We start from the raw sequence: 26,614 nt of genomic DNA, 5'->3' as shown, positions 1-26,614 counted from the left end.
ACTTTTGTAATACTTGCTTCCAGACACAGTCCTGCATTTGTAACACAGCACAGGATCAGAAATACCAGTGTTTCTGTGGAAACATAAGTCCTGTTGTGGTCTTATGCCTGAAGATGTGGACGACAGCAAAGGAGAGTGTGCCAGGTAACCATACTTAACCATATCTGGCAAGGGAGACACCTTGATAATGAAAGAGGTTTTCCCAGGGTAAAGCTCATCCACTGCACCCCTGTACTGACCCCTGTGATTTCCCCAAATGCGGGAAACCTGACTGCATAATTTGTGGTAGTGGAGGGGACTGCGTTCACGCTTTCCCCAAAAGAAAAGAAAAAGAGAAAAGAGTGGGAAAGTTAACCATGTAGAGATAACAAAGAGGCTGGACAACAGAAATTAATTTTAATTTTCCCTTTCTAAACCTTCCCTTCTCCCCACACTGTGCCACCTAGTGGCCCAGAACTAGATACAACTATTACCACATCCCTCTTTCTAAGGTGGGATGACATCCCAAAACTACGATGTTGTTTTTTCATTTAAATGAAAATACAAAATACTATAAAGTCCTGTGAGGCCAAGGTAGACTACCTGAAACCTTGACTTTCTGTCAGGGATTATTCTGCCCTATAGACCATTAGCCACTAAGCCTGAGTGTGCTGTGCGCTTCCAGATGTTACACAATCTCTTAGAAAACGTGGAGGTTGTCTCTTCCTGTCTAAATACCTCCTCGCAGGGGAAGGGGCTGAAGCATCAGCTAGGGGTAGCATAGTCTTTGTTTCAGTGTTTGACCAGCATAACAGCAAAATAGACAAAAATGGTTCAATCTACTCCTAGAAAATAACAAAAAGTCTTGATAAAATTACTTACTATAAGTAGCAGAAGCTAGAATTTAAAACTATGAACATAAAACTATATATAAAAGTTAGTCAGCACTAATAATAGAATGACACTGACTATAAAGGTAGCAAGACAGCAAAATTATGTAATTAATACAGAGCAGTGTTAAATTTCATACCATATTGTATTCTATACTATGCGTGGCAGCAACATATCCAGTGAGTGGAGGCAACATAAGAACATAAGAACAGCCCTGCTGGATCAGGCCCAAGGCCCATCTAGTCCAGCATCCTGTTTCACACGGTGGTCCACCAGATGCTGCTGGAAGCCTACAGGCAGGAGCTGAGGGCATGCCCTCCCTCCTGCTGTTACTCCCCTGCAACTGGTACTCAGAGGCATCCTGCCTTTGAGGCTGGAGGTGGCCTATAGCCCTCCAGCAAGGCATCCATACATATAGGCGTTAGAATATTTAGTTCTTAATGAGCTCTAAACGAATTTTGCTAGCTATAAGGCAGAACTTAGCCACATTATAGGATCTAAAGTCATTCTGAAATTTAGATAATAGGAATCAGTACAGCCTGGATATGAGCTAATATATGAAGAGATGAGCTTATGCCAAATATCACAGTGATAGTGACAGTGCAAGAGTACGTGAGCTGTTGTTTCAGTCTTACCAGAGCCACAGGGGCAAATACACTCTCCATATGGAATTCTTTGATATCTCCCTTCCAACACAGCTGTGCACAAGGCATTGCATCGGGCCAATGTCAGGGCTCTGTGATACTTTGGGACTGTTAGCTGGTTTAAATAGTTGGCGGGGGTAAAGCTCAGAATTTGATTGCTCAAAAAGACACCAACCGGAATGGAGCCCTGATCAATTTGGTGCTCCATATAATAAATTCTTTCCCTTATTCTGAATCTGGCATTTTCATAACCCAGGGTCAGCTAAGGGTATGTCCTGGGTAGTATTTTCTGCAGGCTGTGCTACAGTGATGTCTTCTGGAGACACTGTTGAATCTCCTACCAAGTAGACATGTGCACGGTCCGGAGCAGTCCGGACCGGCACCGAAGGGGGGCCTTCCTTTTAGGGCGGGGAGGGCTTGCTTACCCCTCCCGCCTCTTTGCCCCCTCCAGCGCCCGTATTTAACAGAATAATGGGGCGCTGGAAACCAGCCGCCCCCACCGCCGCCGCCCCCCGCCGCGAGCAGATTTAGCCGAAAAACTACCAATACCACTGCCCCCGCCATCGCCCGCCAACCCTCCCTCCCTCCCAGCCGCCCGACCGCCCGCCCGAGTCCTCACCCGATGCTTTGTAAATAACGAGAGGAGCTCCTGAACAGAGCTCCTCTCGCTAGGAAATCCTTCAGCATACTGAAGCTTTGCACGCGCGCGCATGCGCGCGCCGCAAAGGACACCAATTGCCGGAGGCCCGGTCTACCCGCCAGGAAAAGGCCGGGTAGACCGGGCCTCTGGCGATCGGAGGCCCGGTCTACCCGGCCTTTTCCCGGCGGGTAGACCGGGCCTCCGGCAATTGGCGTCCTTTGCGCGTGCGCAAAGCTTCAGTATGCTGAAGGATTTCCTAGCGAGAGGAGCTCTGTTCAGGAGCTCCTCTCGTTATTTACAAAGCATCGGGTGAGGACTCGGGCGGGCGGGCGGGCGTCTGGGAGGGAGGGAGGGCTGGCGGGCGACGGCGGGGGGCGATGGCAGGGGCAGTGGTATTGGTAGTAATACGGGCGCTGGAGGGGGCAAAGAGGCGGGAGGGGTAAGCAAGCCCTCCCGCCCTTAAAGACATACCCCCCACCCGGACCCGGACCAGCCAGGGCCGAACCGGTCCGGCAGTTCGGCCATTCTTTAGAATGGCCGCCGGACCGGTTCGGGCACACCCCTACTACCAAGACAAGGTGTGCTCAGTTGTGACGAATAATACCGGTTGGGACTGCAACCGTATAGGATCAAAGAGTCTTTGCATTTCCCTGTACTGTCCCTTTTTCATGGGAATCCTTCACAATTACTAAATCTCCTGGGTTCAGTGCTAGTAGGGATTTAGCTTTGTGGAGTTTTGTCATAGGCTCTCTTTTGGGAAACTTTGTAATGTTTATCTTGTTCCCAGAGGCTGTGAAAATCAGGCCACCTCGGAGTTAGCTGAGACGCAAAAGGGGGCGGGGGGATTGTGGAAGAAGTTTCCAGCCCATGAGCAGCTCTATTAGCCAAGGGCATTGATCGATAGGCCAGCAAGGCAAGGTAGGGGTCAGGAGCCTTGGTGTTTTACTGACTGGACTGCCTCTTCAGCTTCACCATTGCTTTGGGCAAACAGAGGGCTGGAGGTGATATGTTGGAATCCATAATCTGCTGCAAACTGTTGGAAACGGTCTGATGAAAATTGAAGTGCATTATCAGAAATGACCTGCTCAGGTATTCCAATCAGATGGTTTCCTGGTGAAATTTTTACTTGAAGATAATGTACTTTGCATCTCTCATGTTGCAGCAAAATTTTGTTACATTGCAATTAGAATTCGTAGTTCATTGATTGATGCTAAAGTTAATGACTGAGTTAATGATGAATGCTGGACTTTATTCTTTGTGGTGTTGTTTTGTTTTGGCCATTGGCTATAAATAAAGTATGTATCCAAAGTGGAGGGAGATTGGCTTCATTTTACTGGTGACTGCTTAAGAAGTAGTGCTGGGTAGCTGAGCAAGTTCAATAAAATTTAGAAAAGTAGTCTATCAGTACAAGAGAAGAGCTGTTATCAAGATTTTAAAAAAGTCTGTTCCAACCTTTTGCCAAGGTCGACTTGGGAGGATAGAAAGCTTAAGTGGTTTTGGTGGATTTGTTTGTATGCTGGAACAGACATCACAGCATTCAGCCCACTTTTGGAGCTGTGTACTCAGCCCAGGCCACCACACAGACATTTTGGCACATGCTCTACATTTTATGATTCCTTGATGTCCCTCATGAAGTTTGTGCAGGATGTCTTGCAGGAGGCAGGAATTACAAGATCTTGAGTCTTTCAATAAAAGGCTCTGTTTTCCTGTGCGATATCCAGAGACTGCCCAGTATGGTTGTAAGGAGGCATCTGATTTAGATTTTTCTGGCCAGCCTTCTTGGCAGTGGATGATGACATGGCGTAAAGTCTCATCTGCCTCTTGCTTGAGTTTCAACTCATGCAGACGTTTAACTGTAATACAATGTTTAACTGTTATTGTTAATTGATTTTAATGGTGTTTTAATGTAAACCACCATGAGCCTTTTGGAAGGGAGGTATACATTTTTCATCATCATCATCATCATCATCATCATCATCAGATGAAACAGTGGACCACCTAATCAGGTGTTGTAAAAAGATCGCACAGACTGACTACAAACAAAGGCATGACAAGGTAGCAGGGATGATACACTGGAACATCTGCAAAAAATACAAGCTACCTGTAGCCAAACATTGGTGGGACCATAAAATTGAAAAAGTTGAAGAAAATGAAGATGTAAAAATATTATGGGACTTCCAACTACAAACAGACAAACATCTGCCACACAATACACCAGCTATAACTGTAGTCGAGAAGAAAGAAAAACAAGTCAAAATAATCGACATAGCAATACCAGGGGATAGCAGAATAGAAGACAAAGAAATAGAAAAAAATCACAAAATACAAAGATCTACAAATTGAAATTGAAAGGCTGTGGCAGAAAAAGACCAAAATAATCCCAGTGGTAATTGGCATCCTGGGTGCAGTTCCAAAAGACCTTGAAGAGCACCTCAACACCATAGAGGCCACAGAAATCACCATCAGCCAATTACAAAAAGCAGCTTTACTGGGAACAGCCTATATTCTGAGACGATATCTATAACAATTGACAATAAAATTCAGCCATCCCAGGTCCTTGGGAAGGACTCGGTGTCTGGATAAAACAAACCAGTCAATAACACCTGTCTGACTGTGTAAACAAGATAATAATAAGTTATAAGTATAAGTTATAAGGAGTCAGCGTGATGTAGTGGTTAGAGTGCTGGACTAGGACCGGGGAGACCTGAGTTCAAATCTGCATTCAGCCATGGTACTTGCTGGGTGATTCTGGGCCAGTCACTTCTCTCTCAGACTAACCTACTTCACAGGGTTGTTGTGAGGAGAAACTTATGTATGTAGTACACCGCTCTGGGTTCCTTGGAGGAAAAGCGGGATATAAAATGTAAAATAAATAAATAAATAAATAAATAAATAAATAAATAAATAAATAAAGCAGAGATTTTTAAACAGAGTCAACAAAGTCATCAATTAAAAGTTGCTTGGGTGTGGTCCTCTGGTAGCATCTCAAGAAGTGGAGCTCTGGAGACAGGAGCAGAGCCACCATTGGGTGAACGGGTTCAAAGAATCTAGGCCAGCACCAATCAGGGCCGCAAGAACGGCCCAAGACACTCCCCCCCCTTAAAGTCAGGGAGAGCCACTCCTGGTCTCACTGCCAACACAGCGGGGCTGATCAATCTCCCTCCCAAATGGGGCCGTGCAGCCCCATTTAGGAGAGAAATTGGCCCACGTTGCATTGGCAGTGCACCCTTTAAGGCAGGGAGAATCGCTCTGGCCCATGCTGCCCAATGCAGCATGGGCTGATCTCACTTCCAAATGGGTCCGCGCAGCCCCGTTTGGGAGGGAGACCATGTCCCCCACATCTGACATCAGACGTGGTGGAATGGCTAGCCGGGCCCCTGTGTCTGACATCAGATGCAGGGGCGAGGCCAGGGTGCCACGGCGGCCGCATATGGGCCGCCGCAGGCCTCCCTACGCTGCTGCCTGGAGAGGGTATCAGCTGCAGTGAAGTTCTTTACAGGTACATGGGAGATTGTAAAATGAAATCTCATGAATCACATCCAGAAGTGTTGGATCCTCGGTGGTAGCTCATCTCGGATTTCACACTCCAACAATGGGTTTGTGATTGGTTTCTATGAAACATTAGTCGTAATAAAAGTAAAGTAAAGTGTGCCATCGAGTCAGTGTCAACTCCTGGTGACCACAGAGCCCTGTGGTTGTCTTTGGCAGAATACAGTAGGGTTTTACCATTGCCTCCTCCTGCTCAGTATGTGAGGGTGCCTTTCAGCATCTTTCTATATTGCTGCTGCCCTATATAGGTATTTCCCATAGTCTGGGAAACATACCAGCAGGGATTCAAACTGGCAACCTCTGGCTTGCTATTAAAGTCATTTCCCTGCTGTCATGAAATCATGTAGTCATGAATCATGTCATGTAGTCATGAAATCATTCAAAAGCCCACGTAATGCCCATGGCTTATTTTTATATTTGAGCATATTGCTGTTCAATGGGGGTGTGTGATCTTTATGCATAAGCTGTAGGTTGCCAGGAAGCTGGAGCCTGTTCCTGGAGGAGGTTTCCCCCTAAGCCATAAGAGGAGGCATCAGCTGTGATCTTGATGGCTTTATCCGGATTGTAGAGGTCCAAAGTGGGAGTGTGCTGAGGGCATTTTTAATTTCTTCAAAAGCCATTCTTTGTGCCTCACTCCAATACTATGATTGTTGGGGGCTCAAGAGGTATTGTCGTGGTTTTGATTTCTCTGCCAAGTGAGGGGGGAATTTCTCCAGGTGAGTAACCATGCTCCAAAACCTGTGGATTTCACTGATGTTTTGAGGTATCAACATCTAGGTAATTGCATGGACTTTTCCTGAACCTGGCTGGACCCCTGTACTATCAATAATTGAGCCCAGGAACTTGATTTCTATTTTTAAAAAACTCACATTTATCATTAAGAGTGATGATGAACGTCTCCAACCATTTCAGGACAGCTTGGAATTGTTGGAGTTGTTGATCATGTTGTTTTTGAGTGTATCAAAAAATGAGGATATTATCCATCTGGCACAGGACCCCTTCAAGGCCTTCCAGGAGTTGGGACATCCATTTCTGGAAGTGTTCAGCTGCTGAAGAAATGCCAAATGGCTATATGTTAATAAGCAAAATTGTCCAAATGGTGTGATAAATGTAGTTGTTAAAGCAAATTCAGGAGCAAATGGGTTCTGCCAAAATGCTGGTTGAGCATCCAGTTTGGAAGAAAATGTTGCATTGCCAAATTGTCCTAAGGTGTGTTCCACACAAGGGAGGACATGCTGATTGCTGTGGATGCTTTCATTGAGTCTAGTAAGATCGACACAGATCCATACTTTTCCATTTGGTTTTGGTACTACTACCATGCCTTCATACCAGTTGGTTGGGATGTCTACCCTTGAAATGACATCCTTCTCTTGCATGCATATCAATTTGTCCTTTACTCTGGGCAATAAGGGAAGAGAAACTCTGTGTGGCAGGGGCATATCTAGAATGGGGCAGGTAGGGCATGTGTCCCGGGCACCACTTGAAGGGGCGCCATATTTTTAAATTAATTTTTTTTAAATGGCCACTGAAAACAAAATAGCTGCCACACATGCTTAAATGGCCCCTGTGAGGCCCTAGGCCATGCCAGGCCTCGCAGAGCATGTGCAGTGGCCATTTTGTTTTTGGTGGCCATATATATATATATATATATATATATATATATATATATATATATATATATATAAACGGCCACTGCACATGCTCAAAGGGTCCCTGCGAGGCCCTAGGCCTTGCCAGGCCTTGCAGAGGCCCTTTGAGCATGTGTGGCAGCCTCCAAAATGGCCACCAAGCTGAACTTTGCAGGCCCAAACAGGCCCGAAAATCAGCCCAGGACAGGCTGTGGCGGTGAATTAAGAGGCTGGCCGGTGGGGTGGGCTTTGCAGACACACACACCCCACAGCCTTTAGGAAGCCCCCGAAGGGGCAACAGGTACATTTTTAAAAAAAAAAATTAATATAATATGTCACTGTACACATATTCAGTTTGGCACTATATACAGAGAATCAGGGCTTGTGAATACAGAGCTGAAGCTTATGAGCTAGGATTGTATTCATTTGCTCTTACTTTGCTTCTTGTGAAAAGTGAGTTAAATGTGATGTCTTAATAATATGGCTATTAATGGTGAGTTTGTCTTTGAATCAGTGTGAAATCCTTAGTATTAAGGCCACTGGGAGTTTCTTGCTCTCTTTCTCTCATTTTAACTGTCTTTCTGAAATACTAGAATCCAAGCAGTGATATAGTTTACTCTGCATATCCTTTAATTATTTTCAGAGTATCTGGGAAAAGCCAAATTCTCCATTTATTTTTAAAACTTATGTAATGGCGATGCTACAATACATAGTAGAGAATTAGACAGGCACTTCTGTTTAGTTTTCCAAGTACACCTCCACATAGTATTTGGGTATTTCATGAGCCCCAGAATACTGAAATTTGTAGTTTTCCAGCATTTTTTGGTCTGGCTACGTCCACTGCTAAATAGTTTTTGAAATATTAAAAGATTAACAAGCTTGACTTGTATTTTTCAGCTGATATTATGGTAAAATTATCTGAAAGATGGGTCTCAGATGTTTGGACAGAAGGTGCAATTTCAGTGCTTGCCCTAGGTGCTGTTTTCCCTAGATACGCCTCTGATGCTGTCCTCTTTCAGCAAGTGCCAAACATACAGAGGTTGAAGGGTGTGGCCAGTGAAGCATTGCTGTAAAGGTCATGGTTACCCAGCATGCTCCTGTGACCTCTCTCCCTAGTGTTCAGTGAATGTGGGGAGATGATGACTGAACAGTGCTAGATTTGTGCGTAAAATGTACAGCTGTACAATTACAGTAGTTGGTGGAAGAGGGGTGTAGTTCAGTGTGCCACAATGACCTTGTCGCATGCCGCACCATTGCTGCTTTAGATTAGATTCAGCTTTTTCCCTGAGCATTATCAGTTTTTCTGTGTGCAGGATTTCAGCATGTAGTATTTTCACAAGGTGCCCCCTGTCTCAGTATTAGTACCTCTGACATTCCTTCTGGCCCCCAGTTCCTAGAAATAAACATTTGTCTCAAAACAAATAGGCAGTGTATAAACGGGTTTATAATAACTGGAGAATCTGTTACAATGACTTTTGCTGATGGCTACCTTAGACAGGGGAAAGTACACAAGCAAAAAAATATTGGCAGCTGAAAGATGAAATGACAGTGTGGGTTTCATTTTTCATTTATTGTGGGCCAGTGATGATATATCCATGTAGGTAGTTCAGTGCTCAGTTTTTTGGTTCAGTGTGTCAAAGACTACAAAACTGAAGGCACTAAGCAATTGGCCTCAGCCCCCAGAAGTTCTTCTTAACAAGAGCAACATAGGCCTGTGTCCAGAAATACAGTCTTTATAAGGTAGCTCCTGTGCACAGTATCTTCTTAGATGCAGTCGTCCCCAGAATGAGAGAAGCATTTGCTACATACTCATTTACAAATTGCACATAAACATGCATTTGCATTTATTTTCTCTTAGAAATATGACACATTTCATGAAATTAAATGTGTCTGAAACATCATAATAAGATCTTTCAGAAAGACTGTAACTTCTCTCTCTGTTACCAAGGCTAATGTTTAAAATGTTTCATTATCTTAAGCCTTCCTCTCTGTTATTTGACCTTTGATACTCGCTCTGAGACCTGAATGTACATTGTCTTAAAACCAATTGGCAGGACTAACCTTTCCACTTAGGGTTAGAAGTGAAAAACCCAGCTACTGTTTGGTTCAGATATTTTGTTTTTAATTTTACATGTTGATGTTGTAACAAACAAGTATTTTAGGATGGATGTAATAAGGATGGGATGTAATAAGAACATAAGAACAGCCCTGCTGGATCAGGCCCAAGGCCTACCTAGTCCAGCATTCTGTTTTACACATTGGCCCACCAGATGCCTCTGAGAAGCCCATATGCAAGAGGTAAGGGCATGCCCTCTCTCCTGCTGTTGCTTCCCTGCAACTGGTATTTAGAGGCATCTTGCCTCTGAGGCTGGAGTTGGGCTATAGCCACCAGACTCGTAGCCATCTATAGACCTGTTCCCCACTTTAAAACCATCCGGGCTCATGGCCATCACTACATCTTGTGGAAGAGAATTCCATAGATTAATTATACGTTGTGTGAAAAAATACTTCCTTTTGTTGGTCCTAAGTTTCCTAGCCTTCATAAGCCTTATGAACAAGTTTATGAACTTGTTCATAAATGATCTAGAAGTTGGGGTGACCAGCAAAGTGGCCAAATTTGCAGATGACACTAAGCTTATTTATTTGTTGTTTCTCTGTGTAAACCACCCTGAGTCATTTTTGGAAGGGCGGTATAGAAATTGAATTAACAACAACAACAACAGCAACAACAACAACAACCCACCTTGAAGGAATAGAACTGCCTAATGGAAGCAACATCAAGAACCTGGAAGAGAAAGAAGATTACAAATACTTGGGCATTCTCCTAGCTGATAACATCGCACACACTGAAGTTAAAAGAAAATTTGGAAGTGGATGCATCAGGAGAGTTAGAAAAATCCTAAAGTCCAAATTCAATGGCAGGAACACCATACATGCCATAAACACCCAGACAGAGCAAGAGATTGCAAGACCAGGAAAATAATGACCATAAATCATGCTCTGCACCCCCACAGTGATGTAGATAGGCTATACCTCCCTCGCAGCTCAGGTGGAAGAGGAATGCTGCAAGTCCATCAAACAGTAGAGGAGGAGAAAAGAGGCCTTGAAGAATATATCAAGGACAGTGAAGAAGATGCACTTCAAATGGTCAATAATGAGAAACTATTCAACACCAATGAAACATAGCAGCCCTACAAGAAAGAACAAATCAAGAACCGAGCAGAAAAATGGAAAAAGAAGCCACTGCATGGTCAATATTTGCACAATATAAGTGGAAAATCAGACATCACCAAGACCTGGCAATGGCTTAAGAATGGCAACTTGAAGAAAGAAACAGAGGGTTTAATACCGGCTGCACAAGAACATGCACTAAGAACAAATGCAATAAAAGAAAAGTAGACAAATCAACAACAAACAGCAAGTGCCACCTTTGTAAAGAAGCAGATGAAACCGTGGACCACCTAATCAGCTGTTATAAAAAGATTGCACAGAATGACTACAAACAAAGGCATGACAAGGTAGCAGGGATGATACACTGGAACATCTGCAAAAAATACAAGCTACCAAAAATTGGTGGGACCATAAAATTGAAAAAGTTGTAGAAAATGAAGATGTAAAAATATTATGGGACTTCCGACTACAAACAGACAAGCATCTGCCACACAATACACCAGATATAACTGTAGTCAAGAAGAAAGAAAAACAAGTTAAAATAATCGACATAGCAATACCAGGGGATAGCAGGATAGAAGAAAAAGAAATAGAAAAAAATAACCAAATACAAAGATCTACAAATTGAAATTGAAAGGCTGTGGCAGAAAAAGACCAAAATAATCCCAGTGGTAACTGGTGCCCTAGGTGCAATTCCAAAACAACTTGAAGAGCACGTCAACACCATAGGGGCCACAGAAATCACCATCAGCCAATTACAAAAAGCAACTTTACTGGGAACACCTACTCCTACTCCAACTTTACAGTGGTCTCCTAAGGCTCACCCTCCGCCTGCTTGCCTCCCGCCCCCACAGTCTCAAATCCCCTTTTCAGGCCGTGGCCTCTGTGCTGGTTGGGGCTTTTTTGGAGGCCACTGCACATGCAGACTTGCCATTTGTGTGGCTGGGTCGTGACCCAGCCACACAGATGGCCACAGTACATCCGTGACCACCAGCACAGCTGCCCTAAGCTAGAGCCATTGTAGATTCCATAGAGCCGGTTGTGTCAGTGCGATATTATTTACAGTGTGATGAGAGGGGGGAAATTTCGTATGTTTTCCCTTCCTAATCTTTCCAACAGGGTCTTGTTTTGCTGCCACCATTATTATACTCTCTTAATAATCAGGAACTCTCTTCATTAGGGTCTTCAGCTTTGGTTATACAGAAAGATAGGTGCAGGGGCATAGCAAGGTTGGTGTGGGCCCAGAGACAAGATTTTAAAATGGGGCCCCCCTCACTGAAGCTCAGCTCATGAAGTAAAGAGCCCCTGGTGGCGCAGTGGTAAAACTGCCGCCCTGTAACCAGAAGGTTACAAGTTCGATCCTGACCAGGGGCTCAAGGTTGACTCAGCCTTCCATCCTTCCGAGGTCGGTAAAATGAGTACCCAGAATGTTGGGGGGCAATATGCTAAATCATTGTAAACCGCTTAGAGAGCTCCGGCTATAGAGCGGTATATAAATGTAAGTGCTATTGCTATTGCTAAAGAAATCTTAAATGAGGCTGAATAATGGTAACAAAAAGCATAGCAAAATTTATATATATAACCTGTGCCACAATAGAACATCATCCTAAATTTTTTTTTTAAGGTTTTGTAAATTGTGGATGATGCAAGTCATTTAATGGTCCTAGAGAAAGACATGCTGTTCTGGTAGCTCCAGGTCTTAACACCCACATCAATTTTGGAGGATGAATACAACTGAAGGAAGCCCAGGCAGGTGCGCAGCTGGGGGAGTCAGTCACGTGACTTGCTTCTGGGGGGGCCCCCAAGGCAGTGGATACCCAGACAACTGTCTCCCCTTGTCCTATTATAGTTACTCCCCTGGGTAGGTGTGAGGGTATAGACAGAGACACTCTCCTTGATTATTTCATGACACAAATCAAGATTTAGAAATGTATAGTTGCTGAGATTTGCTCATTTCTCTACTTAATAAGTAGGGTACTTATCGTGCTTGGTTGCAAAACAGTGAGGCTATTCACATGGGTAGCCCTACCTGGGTAGGGCTGCTCGTGTGAAGTGCCGGGATGGCACTGCTTCCCCTGGTAGCCCTAGTTTTTTACCTGGGTAAAGGCAAGCGCACCCTTTACCCTAGGTCTGGTGTCGTGACTGTCACAGAGCCAGGCGCCTAGAGCTTCCGGCTGGAGAGGGAATCCCTCAGCGCACGTCGCTGCCTGTGTGGTGCATCTTGGGATTCCTGGAGGCTGGGACTCATTTTCCTGGACTCTGGAGATCCATGCTACTTGGAGCAAAGTGGATTGTGTGGGTGTGCAAGCTGCATGCCATGTGCACATCCCTATAAGTGGGTCTTTTTAAAATGCGCAAAATGCCTTTAAAAACAGGCAGTTATCTGTTAGTGAACGTTTTCTTAGTTAATGTGCAGTTTACTAATATGATGCCACTTTTAGCTAGATGGAACATAAGAATAGCCCTGCTGGATCAGGCCCAAGGCCCTTCTAGTCCAGCATCCTGTTTTGCACAGTGGCTCACCAGATGCCACTGGAAGCCACAGGCAGGAGTTGGGGGCATGCCCTCTTTCCTGCTGCTACTCCCCTGCAACTGGTACTCAGAGGCATCCTGCCTTTGAGGCTGGAGGTGGTCTTTAGCCCTCCACCTAGTAGCCAATGATAGACTTCTCCTTCATAAAGTTATCGAAACCCCTCTTAAAGCCATCCAGGTTGTTGGCTGTCACCACATCTCGTGGCAGAGAATTTCACAAGTGGATTATGCGTTGTGTGAAAAAGTACTTCCGTTGGTTGGTCCTAGATTTCCTGGCAATCAATTCCATGGGATGACCCCTGGTTCTAGTGTTGTGTGAGAGGGAGAAGAATTTCTCTCTGTCCACTTTCTGCACACCATGCATGATTTTATAGACCTCTGTCATGTCTCCCCGCAGTCGTCTTTTTTCTAAACTAAGTTGTAGCCTTGCCTGTAGGAAGGTGCTCTAGGCCCCTGATCATCTTGGTTGCCCTCTTCAGCACCTTTTCCAGTTCTACAGCGTCCTTTTTTAGATGGGGTGACCAGAATTGTACACAGTAGTCCAGGTGTGGTCGCAACGTAGTTTTGTATAAGGGCATTATAATATTAGCCATTATAAGCCAATGTTTTAGATGAAGCAATGCTTGCAACAAAGTTAACTCACTTTCTAAAAACTAAAACTAATATGGCACATCTTTTCTGCCTCATTTATTTTTCTGACTGCCACTTATTCTAGCTTCTGTGTTTTTTTTCCTGACTGTGACCTCAATGATACATATTTAGATTATTTTTGAACTTGAAAATCTCCTAGTAAACATAATCACAAAACAAAGTTGAAAACAAGGGCATACGTCTCTTCGACTGTCTTAAACTGTCTTTAAAATTTAACCATTTTTCCTCTTGAGGCATTTAGTTACACAGGGCTTAAAAACACATGAAAAATCTATTTGCGTCTTTTATTGAAAAAATGTCTTGGACTTTCCTCCCCTCTAGAATAAATTTTGCCTAGATTGAAAAGAAGATAGAAAACACAATTGGCTAGAGCTATTTGAGATGTGGTTGATTAAGTGTTATATCATCTGAGTCACTTTTATCCTACAGCTCTTTCAAATCAGTGGTAATAAGGCAAATGGATCATTCTACATTTCAGATATTTGGTGAGTTGATTTAATATCCTGATTTAGTAGGATAAAGGGCAAACAGTCTCTGGTGGGCTATTATCATGCTCAGCATGAGCCACTAAAATGAAGAGAACAGAATCATAATATCACAGACTTGAAAGGGGGCAAAAGGGTAATGAATCAAGTCATGAAGACTCAGGTGTGAGGCCCTATGTATAGAACCTCATTGGAAGAAGCCAATCTCACTTCATAGAACGTGATGTGACAATCATCTGAATGCATGGCCACTCCTGTGCGTGCCTGCTGGTGAATAATTGTCATGTCAGTGGTGAAGGGAGAGTTGTGCAGGCCATATGTACGGTGGCAGCTTGCACAACTTCCTTTTACACCTTCATCTTCAGATGTGTTGATTTTGTGCAGCCACATGAATGCAGAAGTAACCATGTGTTTGGCAGCATGGAATCATCATGCGAAGTCACCCTTGCTAAAAAAAAACCACCACCACCACCAGAAACATAACCCAATGGTGTACAATATACAGCTTCTGTAGCCAGTGATTCTGCCCATCAAATTAACATAAAAGAAGGATTCTCAACCTTGGGTCCTCAGATGTTGTTGAAGTACAAATCCAAAGAGCATTGTGGCAGGAAATAATGGAACTTGTAATTCAATAACATTGTAGGATTTAAGGCTGAAAACCCCTGACTAGGGATGTGCATGGAACTGGGCAGGGGAAGTTCGAAGGTGGGGGGGTTGACTTTAAGGGCGGGGGAGGGTGCACTTACTTCTCCTTCCGCTTCCTCCCCCCCCCCAGCACTCCATTGCAATCCAGTCCAGCGGGGTGGCAGTGTACCTCCCTGACACCCCGCCTGCTCCTTGGACTAGACGTACACGGAAGGACCTGGTGCGTGTGCGCACGTTGGGTACGTGCGTACACACATCACACGCGCACCCAACGCACGCATGAGTGAGTGTGACACGCGCACAGGTGCCGGGTATTTCTGATTACTTCCAGCCCGAGGAGCGGACGGGGCAGCAGGGAGATACACTGCTGCCCTACTGGACCAGTTTGCAATGGAGCGCCAGTGGGGGAAAAGTGTAGGGAGGGGTAAGTGCACCTTCCCCGACCCTTAAAGTCAAACCCCTGCCTTCAAACTGGTGGAACCACCAGTCATTCAAGCTGATTCGGAGGCCCATAAAGGGCCTCTGAACCGGTTCGGTGCACATCCCTACCCCTGACATGAAGGGGTATTCTCCTGGAGAATAACAAATGTTCAAGTCAAGGTGTTGTCTAAAACTTTGTTGAAAGATCATTTTGTTTGGACTTGCTTTTAGCAACTAAACGTTTGAACATACAAACATGATTTTTTGTTTTAGCTGTCTAAAACAAATTGCTCAGGTCAATATTATGGGCCAGCTAAAATGATTGCTATTACCCCAGAGCTTACCCCAGTATAGTTAGTTGGAATCTGGGAACATAAAATATCTGGGAATCTGCACATATCAAAAGCACAACAGTGACAACAGAAAAAATTAGGCAGCATGGCAACAACAGTAGCCACCAGTGACAGCTGAATCCAGACTACGGCTCTAGGTGGAAACAAGCCTCTCTGCCCTCCTGGCTGTGCTCCCTGAATCAGCCGGGCACTGTTGGTACCCCACCCCCCCCATCATTGGCTCCACCCCCAGTGCCCCTACCTCTGTCTTATTATTTTCTTATACATTGTCATGGTTACAAAGGCATAGCAGTTTCACTGGTTTAAAGTTATGATGATGTCACTATGCCATTTTGTCTGCCATAAGTAATTTAGGAGCAATCTTGTCACTATCCAAACAGTGTAATTTGAGAATAGTACTGTTCCATTAAAATATTAACTTGCCTCATACTTTGGGGATGGTGTGAGCTACAAATAAACAACATAAAATGAGACTTACGATGCCTGTACAAATCAAAACATAATAGTGCTTTCAAAAGAAATCTTTTTTAAATGATGTAAGAAGCATTGATTTGTTATTCTGAGGATTTTTTTTTTAAAGCACACTGGTTGGATTAGCTTGTTCTGATTGTATGCCTCCTACGTACCCGAAGAATATAAAGTGGCTTAGTGAGAAAAGCTCTGGAAATTAACCTCCAGGGCCTCTTGTCTATCCATTCAATTTATGATCCTTAAAGGGAAATGAAGTAATCTTGTTACATATAGCACACTATGGCCTGAGTAAAAAATCCTGCTGTGAAGGATAGGTTTATCACAACTGACAGTCTTGGTCCAGATGAGCACAGGAACTGAGCCACAATCAAAAGTTAATCCTGGACATGAGATGGAAAGGCAGTGTGAAGAATTTGCAATTGACTCAACACCTCTATAGTCATGAGGCATAACCCCCTGGGAAGGGTTATTATGTAAACCTACCCACCCCCCCGCCCCCCACTTAAAATGAATGAGGCCTATGTAATACCACAGTGATGATGTGTAGATCTCTTACATTTCAGTGGGGTGGTAAAACATCACTTTCCAGAGGATGCCCCGCTCTCCCCCCCGCTGCATATACTACAGTAACAGTCCTTTATTTTTGTGTATGCCATTGTTGAGCTTTCCCAAAAAAAACATTTACCATCAGAAAAGAATCTTCACATCTCTTTGAAATTATATACAGTATAGTATTGTGGGTCTTTCCGAAAAGCAAAAATATCAGAATAAATGTGATCAAGTCTGGGATGCGGCAGAAAAGGCTTTTTGGGAATTATAGCTATGATAGTGATTCTGAATAAGTATCCACAAAGTGAGGTGGTTTTATTTCTCTTTGGAAATGCAAGTAAAACATCACTTGAGTTGGAGCAGAGCCATGCAATCATTCTAATCATGCAAGACCAACAAAACAAAACAAAACCCCAGACTTCACTCTAACTTTCACTTTACCTTATGCTTCAGTAACCTATATTTTTTTCATACTATCACTTTGTCAATAATAAAAATGACAGAGAGGAAAAATATAGAGAGAGGAAAGCAGAATACAAACCCCAAACCTAACATATTGACAAGCATGGCGGCAGAAGGCAGCCGGCCACCGCTATCAAGTGTCATGACCAGTTGCATGGCTCCTTTAGAACCCCAAACTGTGTGATACTGCAAGCAAACTCACTACTAAGAAGGAACATCTGGAGCTAAATTAAGTAGATTATGCTCAAAGATGCTACTGCAAACTCATTTTGCTCATCTGTCTACCTACCAGTGTCTAGACCTGATGAGAGTTGCTGAAGGAAAGGGTCTCTGAATATCAGCAGAGTTCCTTTCTAATAACCAGAATGCACAGATGTGTTGTAGCAGCTAAGCTACATCATATACCACCGCACAGTTCCAAGTTTTTCTTTTTTAAAAGCCATGCCCCCATGTAAATTAATTTCAGTTGCGGTGTTTCTTCATTGGATGAGAGTACTGAGAAGGCGATGATCTGGTTAAAGAATGATTATTTAAAGTATTTTCTTTAGCTAGTGGATCATGTCTAAAAAAAAAAAATCAGAGTGCTGACATATGGGTGAGCTCTAAAGATTGCCCTTTGTGTCCTGGTAATGTTTTATAAGCATTTCAAAATGAGGGTCAGATTTTTCAAGTATTTTGTTTTTTCATATGCAAATAGAAAATTTTGTGCTATAAAGATGGAGTTTCATTTGATGTTCATTGACAGATCTGAAGCAAAGCATTCTTTATGAAATACCACTGCATTACTAATAAAGTGATCCCAGCAGCCAGATTTGTGCTGCTTAATTTGTTTCCACGGGGTAATATTGTACTTCTGACACACTGAAAAATTGCCTTGCAGGGACACATAGTGCCTTTGTTTCAGAAGGTATTTGGTAGAATATATGTTTTTGCTGTGCTTGGGGTGCCTTCTATACAATGCAATGCAGGAATTGTATTCTAATCTAAGCAGGGTGTATTTTCTCCATAATGTAGTTGATGCTTGCATCCAATTTTCAGTATATCCGAAAGCTGTTTACTTATGTACTTATTTAAAATGTCCTATTCAATAAGATTGCAACCTATTGGGGGGGAAAGGAAAATGATTATAGTTTGTAATGCAAATCCAGCATTATTAATGAGGGCTGTGTTGCTGATTTCTCCAGGATGTGGATTGTACTCTAAGGCTGAAAGCTAAGGCTTACCTGAAAGTAAGCTCTATTGAACAACAGGGTGTTGTGTAGTTCCTAGTAAATATGCATAGGATTGCACTGCAGATCAATACAATAGCAATCTGTTGATTTTAATAATCATACTCTGGAATAAGTTTGTTGTAGACTGCAGTCTCTATTTTGGGGAACACATTTTCAGCTCCCCCCCACCTCAGGAAATGATTGACTAACAAGAAGAAGGTCACCAGTTCAAATCCCCACTGGTACTATATTGGGGAGCAGCAATATAGGAAGATGCTGAAAGGCATCATCTCATACTGCACAGGAGGAGGCAACAGTAAACCCCTCCTGTATTCTACCAAAGAAAACCGCAGGGCTCTGTGGGCGCCAGGAATCGAAATCTACTTGATGGCACACTTTACCTTTACCCCCTTTCTGACAAGCAAAATATACTAGCCCTCTCCATTACTTAAACCTACCAGGATTTTCCACAGCAGGATTACTAACCATAATACTTAGCATTTGTGTAGTGGTTTTTCAGAGTGTGCAAAACACTTCACCTCTATGATCTTGATCTTGATATCTTGCGTAAGATATGTACAGGTAGCCCTTGTTATTCTCAGGGACTCCATTTTTGCCTATAAGCATGAATACAGAAACAGTGAATAATGAAACCTTGGGTCAATGGGAATTGGGGAGTTAGGTTCCTAAATGGAGGGAGGGGCAAAAACACACAGCGGTCGGAATTAAGATAAGAAAATGACCAGTGGTCCCCAAAGTCCTGAAAACAGTTGAATATTCATCCAAAAAAACATTTTATTTCGAAAAGAGCCACAGAATCTCTCTCTGCTTGAAAATGGCAGTCGGAAATGACATAGTAGGTCATTTCGAGGTCATTTTCAGCCACTCAAAATTGTGGATAGGTGAATTTTGCCTATTGATTCTACCCACGGATAATGAAACTGGGGTTCTACAATTCAATTGCAGATATGCAAAACCGTAGAAACAGAGTCGGTGGATAACGAAGGCTACCTGTATTATTATCCGTGTGGTGCAGCTGGGGAGCTGAGTCTAAGAGGGGGTTGCTTGCCTAAGGTCACCTCCTGAACTCATGGTAGAGATGAGATTCAAACTAGAAAGGCCCTGATTTGCAGCTCAGACTTGCAGCTACTATACTACGCCCGCTCTGAGTCATGATTTGTAAAGAACAATGACATGTTCTTAAATACCCTGGGTATTTAAGGGAACACCTTCTTCTGCATAAACCCCACCGCCCACTGAGATCTGCTGGAGAGGTCCGTCTGTAGCTGCCACCGGCTCGTCTGGTGGCCACTCAGGGACAGGCCTTTTCCGCTGCTGCCGCGAGGCTTTGGAATGCGCTCCCTAGTGAAATAAGAGCCTCACCATCTCTGGCAGCTTTTTAAAAGTCTTTAAAAACACATTTTTCCACCCAGGCTTTTAATTAATATTTTAATGGTTTTAATGCTGTTTTAAAGTATTGTTTTGAAATTTTTAAATTGTTGTAATGTGTGTTCCCTCCCTCCCATTTTTGTTTTAACAAATGTTTTACTTTATTTTTATTCTGTTGTAAACCACCCAGAGACATAAGTTTTGGGCGGTTTAAAAATGTTTTAATAAATAAAATAAATAAAAAATAAATAAAATGTCACAGGCAATGTTATTTCAATTCTTTTTGCAGGCTTAATTTCCTTTAATTCTACCCCACCCTGTGTTCTAATATACTCTTAAAATCAGGTCAGTGGGAATAAATTCAATGACATTACTGACATTTCTCAGCTTTATATTGGTGTAAATGAGGGCAGAATCTCCTCCTCTGGTGTATTTCAATTTCAAACTGTCAGTAAAAAATGTGCTATGATGTCCTATTAGACTGGGAGTCTGGAAGGACAGTGTGTATTGAATGCTGGCATTTTTCATAATTATGTTGCCTGCAGGGTTACCACCTGTCCTAATTTGATCTGATTAAGGTGAAATGCAAAATTGTCCTCATTTTGCAAAGAGAGGAACATTGCCAGGTTCCATCACAGAGCACAGAGAATGAGGGGATGCAATTACATATATTGGCGGTGAGAGCGAGAAAAGGAAATGTAAGTTGTCAGTAGGGTAGGAAATCAAATGCATGGAAATAATGCCGGTCATCTGTAGGGCATTGCTTTGATTTTGAAAGGAGCAAGCCATCGTTTTCTGACCAAATATTTAATTTTGTGCACAATATCAATTTTCTGTGATTTTAAGAGTCTCAGTTGAATTTATATGTGTGTGTGTCAATGAGCATTTATTTTTAGATACAATTGGCTTGCCTCGCGAAAGTCTAGGCCATTTATGTAGCAGTCGAAATATTTGTTCTAACTTCTATTGAAAAGCTTGTGTTCAATTCACAGATGCCACACAGTCTAAAGGAACTGTGTGTGACGTATGGTGCCTCTTTTCTGTATAGACCAGATACATCTCATGAAAATAAATGCCGAGTAAAGTAGCAGTAGCAAAATTTTAGGTATTGAATAACTGAAGTTTACATGTCATTATGTTCTCTACTAGAAGTGTGGGCTTTACTACTGTATATTAGATTTTGGCTAAGACCGAACTCTGTCTAATTCAGGGCTGGGAACCAAAATGGTTCCAAAAGCTGGGTTGGAGTTGCTTGCTATTGTTTGTTTTGGTTTTTTTGTTTTGTTTTAATTTGTTACTACTTATTGCTATTGTTTGCCACCCATCACCACCACCACCTGATTGCCTTTGCTGATGCCCAGTTTTTGCTACTCTGCTGTGGCCCTTCTGCAAAGGCACCACCATTACTGCTCACTGCTTCCATTTTGACTTCTACGTAAAAAAAATTGTGATTGTGTGTAGTGATAGTCAGGCTTGAGACAGGACTAGGCTGTTGGAGGGTGGGTTTATCCAAACAAGGAAGAAAGCCCGGGAGAATCAAATCCCTATGGCCCAATCCAGAGTGAGGGACAGGGTTTACTGGACAACAGCCTTTAGAAGAATAGGGAAAGGTGTGTTAGAGTTCACTTATTTCCTGGAGGCCTCAGAGTGAGTGAGCAAGTGCTTTAGGAAAAAGGGAGACTAACAGCCTTGGGCTGGGAATCAACTGGCAATCCCTTACCTGAAAGTAAGTAGGAAGGATAGGGACATTTTGAGCTAGACACATCAGGTGATTGGATCTGACTGCATGGTTCTTGTAATTGCTGGGAAAGAGGTTATTTGAATGGAAACAGCAATTGTTGATGCCTCTCTAGTTTTCCTTACCATCCAATTATTACTAAAACCTTGTTTTTATAGCACTTCATGAAAGGCAAGAGCTGGCCAGTAAATGATGCTTGTAAAATTGCACAAGGACCCTGCTGTGCATATGGACAGTGTGTGAATTCTGGAAAAAACAATGCAAGTCTTCCAAAGTGTGTGGAAGTTGAGTAAGATCATGCTTGGAACACTGCTTCTTAATGTTGTCTGGAAGAGCCTGCCATTTCCCCTCTTTGTTGCTGTTTTGATGACATTTTTTATTGGCAGGACTCCTTTTGTTCTCCTTCTTTGTTCTCCTTCCTGGAGTTATGCCATCAGTGATCACAGAGTCAACATCATAATGTTATGGAACTAGTTAGCTAATCAAATCTGGCTACATGTTGACATCACTGAGGGCAAAGCTAATGTAGAATAAGGGCAATGCTTCCTGCATCAGTCAAATGGCTGATCCCAGCCAATCAGATTACTGATTGATTACCCTTCCTCTGCATGGGCATAAGAAGAGCCCTGCCAGATCAGGCCCAAGGCCTATCTATCCCAGCATCCTGTCCCACACAGTGGCCCACCAGATGCCTTTGGGAAGCCCACAGGCAAGAGCTGAAGGCATGTCGTCTCTCCTGCTGTTGCTCTCTTGCAACTTGTATTTAGGGGCATCTTAGACTGGAGGTGGCCTATAGCCCTCAGACTCTGTCTGTCTGTCTGTCTGTCTCTCTCTCTCTCATATTTACATACCACCTGATATGTGTCTCTTTAGGCAGTGTACACAATTAAAAACAGCAAATATAAAACAGAGTTAAACCAACCGAAATAATTTCACAGAATAAGAGCTGAAACAATTTCATAGGATAAAAATGATTAAACAGTTTAAAATTAATATCAGTTAAAAGCCTGTGAAAGCAGGTGCATTGAGGGTCTTTCTAAAAGCAATCAGAGATGCTCTTATGTTGACAGGGAGCATATTCTAAAGCCTCAGCTAGTAGCCACTGATAGACTTGTCCTCCATTCATTTATTAGGGATGTGCAAAACATTTTGAGCTAGAAACATTGTGAGCACAAAATGGGCTGTTTCGAGCTAGAAACAAAACACCCTTTAAATAAAGGGCCTGTTTTGAGCTAAAACACACACACAACCCTGCTTCAACTTGAAACATTTTGAGTGTTTTGAATGCCATTTTGGAGGGCCATTTTTCTGGGGAGCGCTGGTCTACCAGTTGGGGTTGGCGGGTAGACCAGTCTTCCGAGGCAGGCTGATGTGCTGTGCAGAACAGAGGCCTGGTCTACCTGCCTCACACTGTGAGTAGACCAGGCTTCTGCTCCAGACAGTGAGTCAGCCTGCCTTAGAGAACTGGTCTAGACTAGCTCTCCCCGCAAAAAACAGCCCTCCAGATGGTGCTCAACACACTTCAGATTTGTTTCATCAAAACAACTGGCTTGACCGCTGTTTCAACAAAACATTTCAAGTATTTTGTGTTTCATTTCAAGCTCGAAACAAAACACAAAATTCATTTTGTGCTCACCGGTAGAATTTATCAAAGCCCTTCTCAAAGCCATCCAGGCTGGTTGCTGTCACCACATCTTGTAGCAGATAATTCCATAGGTTAATTATGTGTTGTGTGGAAAAAGTACTCCCTTTGGTTGGTCCTAAATTTCTTGGCAATCAGTTTCATGGGATGAACCCTGGTTCTAGTGTTATGCGAGAGGGCAAAAAAATTCTCTCTCTCCATACTGTGCATAATTTTATACACCTCTCTCATGTCTCCCCTCAGTGTTTTTTCTAACCTAAAAAACCCCAGGTGTTGTAGCTTTACCTCATAAGGAAGGTGTTCTAGGCCCCTGATCATCTTAGTCACCCTCTTCTGCACTTTCTCCAGTTCTGTAATGACCTTTTTGAGGTATGGTGACCAGAACTGTATAAAGTACTCAAAATAAGAGAATTATGATTTTGGCAGTTGTATTTTCAACCTCCTTTCTGATGAATTGGTCTTTTTCACAGCTGTCACACATTGTGTCAACACTTTCAATGAACTGTCCATCACAACATCAAGATCTCTCTCCTGGTCAGTCACGGACAGCTCAGACCCCATCAGCGTATCTGTGAAATTGGGGTTTTTTTTGCCCCAATATGCATCACTTTATACTTGCTAACTGTGAACCATTTTGTTGCCCACTCACCCAGTTTGGAGAGATTCTTTTGAAGCTGCTTGCAATCTATTTTGGATTCACTACCCTAAATAGTTTGGTGTCATCTGCAAATTTGGCCACCTCACTGGCCAGCTTTTAGGGAGGAGAGCTGGTCTTGTGGTGGCAAGCATGAATTGTCCTCTTTGCTAAGCAGGGTCCACCCTGGTTGTATTTGAATGGGAGACTACATGTGAACACTGTAAGATATTCCCCTTAGAGGATGGGGCCGCTCTGGGAAGAGCATCTAGGTTCCCTCCCTGACATCTCCAGGATAGGGCTTAGAGAGAAGCCACTGCTAGTCTGTGTGGACTGAGCCTGATGCACCAATAATCTGACTTGGTAAAAGGCAGCATCCTATGTTCCTAGATCATTTATGAATAAATTAAAAAGCACTGGTCCTAGTACAAAACCCAGTTCATTTAGAGAACTGTCCATTTACAGCTACTCTCCTTTTCCTGTCCTTCAACCAGTTACCAATCCACACATGAACCTGTCCCTTCATCCCGTGATTTAAGTTTTCTCAAGAGTCTTTGATGAGGAACTTGGTCAAAAGCTTTTTGAATGTCCAAGTATACCTGTGTCAACTGGATCATTTTTATCTATATGCCTGTTGACACTCAAAGAAAGTGGACACACACTTTTTGTTATGATGTTAATGCAGTACTCACAAAACCACAAGTGTGTGTACGTGCGCTTTTTGATGCTGCTGGAAATATCTTCAGAGATGTCCCCTTTTGGCTCAGCCCTAGTTGTTACAGTCTCACTCAGTGCAACATGACAGCAACATTTATTGCAACATGAGCAGACGTTCTTTCTTTCTTTTCCTTTCTGAGTGTTAAGGGCAATGACTCCACATTTTAAAAGGTAACAAAAGAAATATGTTGTTCCATCTCTAAATCACTTTTCTTTGAGACCTTGCAATATGCTTGTATTATCAGGCTATTGGTTAAAAGCCTCCGTTTAATTTCTCTTTCAAAAACGATGGCTTTTTGCCTTCCACCTGTTCCATTCTAGCACTCATTCCAACCTCCAGAACCAGGAAATGAAATTCCTGGCAGATGTTTTTGTTCCATGTTGACTTTTATTCAGCTACAGTTGGTCTTTCTCTGAGAAGACAATCTCCCCTCTTAGAATTGTCTTCACCACATGCTGAAAGCTCCTGACCTCTCTCTAGCTTTCTGAAAAGGGCTGATAATAATCAAAGACCAGTGCCAGCATGAAGGTAGAAATTCAAGAGCAGAGCTTGCTTTGGAGATTTCAACTACTTTTTGAATAAAAGATGAAGAAAAGAAATCTTTTCATGAAGCAGATTGATTGTGCTAAATGCCTAGTATACCAATAGTGCACTGCACCTTTCGCCCCATATTCATACCATGAGGTTCCTACTGCAATATTTATGGAAACAATGCCTGTAGAGAACTTGTTTGCTCCAGAGGAAGAAGGTTAAGACATTCCTTTGTACCACCTTTTTTTTTTTAAAAAAGGTTACTCTTTGATACTATTTTGTTACCGAGGGTGATTGAACTTGCAGTCAGGATACAAAGAATAATGCTCTACTAGATTTAATGAGCATTTAGTTACAAATTACATAGATAGTTGAATTTAGGGCTGCCATCCCTATAATAAAGGGAAGTCATTGCTCATCTAATGTTAATTCATTTAGAATCGTTCTGTTCCTGTTGATGCTTAAGTAGTTTTTTTAAAAAAACAGCAGCCATCCAAGTTACCAAAACACAGACACAGACACACAGACACACACACAGAGAGAGAGATGGTTTAAAACTAGATAGAGAAGAACCCTGATGGTATCATATTTCTAATAGTTGCCCAAGTCTACCTAGTAGCAAGTAATGATAGAATCCAGAAGGCCAGAAGGAAGAACAGGTTTGGGTATAACTTGCTGAAAATAACTGTCCTGTGAGGTGACACTGGATTCCCCTTCAGAGTTTGTCCATTTCCCACTAGTTGTTCCAAGAACTCTCTGCTTTACTATTTCTAAATTAGCAGATTGCAATAACACAAAGCATTAAATGATTGGTTACATATAAAATGAGCAGGCATAAACTAGCATCAAAGAAAGCACTATAACTTTAAGTGCTAGTCAAAGAGACAAGAGAGGGTTCTGATTAAAAGAATGAGTAAAATGCACACACCCCCAGTTATTCAGACAATTCATCATACAGCACTACAAAAAAGACTGATTAATTGTTAGTAGTAATTTCTCTCATTATACATTTCCTATAATGTGGGAAATTGATTATAGAATGAGGAATAGGAAAGAAAAATAAAGTTGTATTTTCCCCCCACAACATTTCTGTCTACTTTTAAACAATTTCTCTAAAGTGTAAACATTTTTTTTTCCTTTTGGAAGAAAGGAAGAACGTCTCTTTGAAGCGGTTCATTTACTTTGAGTAATTTAGTTTTAAAGCAGTCGTTAAAATGGAAATTGCTGCTACTAGCAGAGGCCAGAGCCACAGACCACCAGTCCAGCAGAATTCCTCCTATTGCAGCTGACACACCATGTATGTTGCCAGTACTTGCATTTCATGTCATTTGTTTTATCTGTTCTAGTCTCTAGTGAGACTCTCTTGGCAGTTACTGTGCAAGCACATTAGATGTTTACAAATTGTACTCTTCTTTCTTTGTGATGTGTAAGCTGTGTGGAGACAGGAGGACAGTTGCAAGCTAGTGGCCACAAATCTTTCTTTTAAAAATGCATAAAATAGCCGCTTAGTCAACTGAAAGCCAGTGTAGACCTGTAACTTTGAGTGATAGACTTGAACCTGGGGAAATGAGCTCATATCACATCATTGGCACATGGAGTTGCTTTGGGAAAGTCACCCTCTTGCAGGATCAGAATGCCCAACCATAAAATGGGAGCAACACAGAGACTTACTACACAA

The 26,614-nt window shown here is 42.7% G+C and overlaps 1 protein-coding gene and 1 non-coding gene across 19 annotated transcripts in view; both read left to right on the top strand.

Moving 5' to 3' along the window:
- Positions 1 to 26,614, top strand: part of PRKN (parkin RBR E3 ubiquitin protein ligase) — a 1,235,051-nt gene that overhangs the window by 1,014,656 nt on the left and 193,781 nt on the right. The gene's annotated exons all lie outside the window — the stretch shown is intronic.
- LOC128341413 (U1 spliceosomal RNA) lies at positions 157 to 319 on the top strand. The gene has a single exon (XR_008314413.1). It is a non-coding gene; the product is annotated as a U1 spliceosomal RNA (small nuclear RNA).

This window comes from Hemicordylus capensis, chromosome 1 (genome assembly GCF_027244095.1).
Source record: "Hemicordylus capensis ecotype Gifberg chromosome 1, rHemCap1.1.pri, whole genome shotgun sequence".
NCBI classification, from domain to species: Eukaryota; Metazoa; Chordata; class Lepidosauria; order Squamata; family Cordylidae; genus Hemicordylus; species Hemicordylus capensis.
The sequence above is the reverse complement of the archived record's forward strand: the minus strand, read 5'-3'. Positions and strand labels throughout refer to the sequence as shown.